Source organism: Cyprinodon variegatus, unplaced genomic scaffold (genome assembly GCF_000732505.1).
Source record: "Cyprinodon variegatus isolate N-32 unplaced genomic scaffold, C_variegatus-1.0 Scaffold27, whole genome shotgun sequence".
In the NCBI taxonomy this organism is placed as follows: Eukaryota; Metazoa; Chordata; class Actinopteri; order Cyprinodontiformes; family Cyprinodontidae; genus Cyprinodon; species Cyprinodon variegatus.
Genome location: NW_015150480.1, coordinates 31,396 through 33,956, shown reverse-complemented (window position 1 = coordinate 33,956; position 2,561 = coordinate 31,396).

Sequence of the window (2,561 nt, the reverse complement as noted above, 5' to 3'; positions counted from 1 at the left end):
AGATGCATTTGAGATATCAAAAAAGTACTCCAGAGTGTTGTTCAGCATGGGGGTGAGTAGAAAATGAAGGCTAATCATGTTTTGGGTGTACTATTCCTTTAACTTTTTTTTTTCAGTGGCCAATCCTCTACTGTACAACACAGAAAAGATTTTTTTTTTTTTTTTGAAAGAGTAGAGGCAGCATGCTAACAGTGGAGAGGAGGTGAAATGAGGAATAAATCAGAACTGATAAAGATAGGAAATGTTAGAATTCTGACTCTTTACTGAGGTAAAGTTTCAGGACAAGTGGAGGAAAGTCCTGCTAATAGATTCTATTTTGGAAATCTGGGATAGTTCTGTTGAAAAGTCGACTTATTTTATCCTCCAGGATACAGAAGGAGGAATCCACTATCCACTATCCACTTCTTGTATCCTTAAATTCCGCCTCCTGGCTTTTTTTCTTTCATTCCTTCTGCTCTTCCTTTCCCCAAACCTCCCTGGGTTATAGATATTCAGGCCCACATTCAGGTTATTACTGGGTTTGAGCCTGCTTAAAGGTATGGCGCAGGATTATCGCAAATATTTGAAAAGACCCGCCCACTCCATTTTTAAACATATTGAACATGCACAACCCTGTACCTGCTCCAGAGGAGGAACGCTTATTAAAAGCGTGTGAGAGCGTGCACGAGCCCATTACTCCTCGTGCACGCTCTGTTTTAAAGTTGCTGTTTGCATCGCTCATACAAGCTTACTTTTTGAAAGATTTGCAATTCCATGTCAGACTCACCACTGGTTAGTGAAAATGGGGACGAGTGTGTAGGGCGGCGTTACGTAAACATATCACCACAATGATTGACAGGTAGGAGGACCACTTATTTAGATGATCCACCCAGAAAAACAACATCCTCACTATACCTTTAAGGCAAAATATTCACCTGAAAGAAACAAAAATTGAACATAAATTTGACCTTCCAAGTTTCTTCTGGAAGAAACTGGAACAAACTTCCTTCCAGCTGGAAAGAAAAACATGGAAAAACCCCTTCTGGAAAAAACTTCCATCTTGAATCAAAGCCACCAAGTAAAAACAGCAATTAAAAAATTTTTGGATATTGCTGATTTGTAGGAAACCAGCTGCCCGTTCAGGAAACTGAGTTGTTTTATTTGCTGAGTCACAGACCGAACACTAATTGGTCTGATTCCAATTTAAATCTAGCGTGGTCCTGCACGGTCAAGCATGGTTAAGCATGGTCCTGCATGGTCCAGCAAGACCATGCTTAACCATGTTTGACCGTGCAGGACCATGCTTGAACATGCTTGACCGTACAGGACCATGTTTGACCATGCAAGACCGTGCAAGACCGTGCAGGACCACCCATGCAAGTGGAAGGAAGCACTTTTCCAGACAAAGGTTTCAGTAAATCTCTGCAACAATTAAGACAAGCAGGTGTTCAATGTCATGAAAAACTGAAACTGGAGTGAAACATCTAGAAGTTTGTGGTTAAAGCAAAAGGAAATCTAAATAACATCGCAAACACAATATTGGTTGAAAGTAATCGCAATTTAGAATTTTGGCAAAATCGTTCAGCTCCATCACCTATAGGAGTCTGCAGAGGCATCAAGAAACAAAGTTCAAATACTTTGTTACCTTAAGTAGAAATGTTGGCCATCTATACTTTACTGGAGTAATTATATAAAATTATAAAGTTTTTACTTCCACTCCTTATATTTTCAAAATATTCTCATTTAGTGTAATTTAAGCTAATTTTCATTATGGCCTGTTGGTATAAAAAAAACAACTAAAAACCATCAAAGTAATTAGTTTCATCCAGACATTAATTCCTTTGTGGTTGGACTGGGTGCTGCCCCAACTTGTTGTTCATCCCATACCAAAATAAATAGTTTTTCCAGATGTTGCAAAGTTAAATTTGACACTGTTATCATTAGTTATAAAACTAAGAAAATGGAGTCTAAGGAAGTTATTGTCCAGAATTATAGAAAAATGTTCTTTTAATAGGGTAAAGTAAAAAGCTGAAGTTGATCCTCTAACTTCTACAAAAGTGTTTTTAAACAGCAGGATTTATACTGTAGTAATAAACATGAATACTTTTGACCCCTCTGGGAGTTGGAGTCTCTGCCCGCCGACTCAGCAGCAGTCTGGATAAGCAGCCGTGGGTTCTGATGGGTCCAGGTCTGCTCCATGTTCTCCTTTCCTCTCCAGCTCTGTGGAAACGTGGCTCTGCTTTGTTTGTTTTCAGTGCGCTTCGTGCCAGCCCCGCTGCGGCGCAGTAAACCACTGGGCCCAGTATTCTACAGCCACGGCCTGCGATGAAAAGGTAGGCGTCTGAACCCCCGCCTTGCTCTGCTGGGTCAGAGTTCACCGTATCATCTTGGCTCCCGCTCTTCCTCCGTTTGATGCGTATTAGCTGCTGGAAGTGGGAGCTGTTTGCTCATGGCTCCTACCGCCTCTGAGGCATGCTGGGATGCAGCAGACAGCACTGAGGGCAGAGCAGCGGTCTGCTGACACCAGATTAACTGGGTTCATTTATTGATGCTGTTTTTTTTTCTTCATCAGACCTTTGATA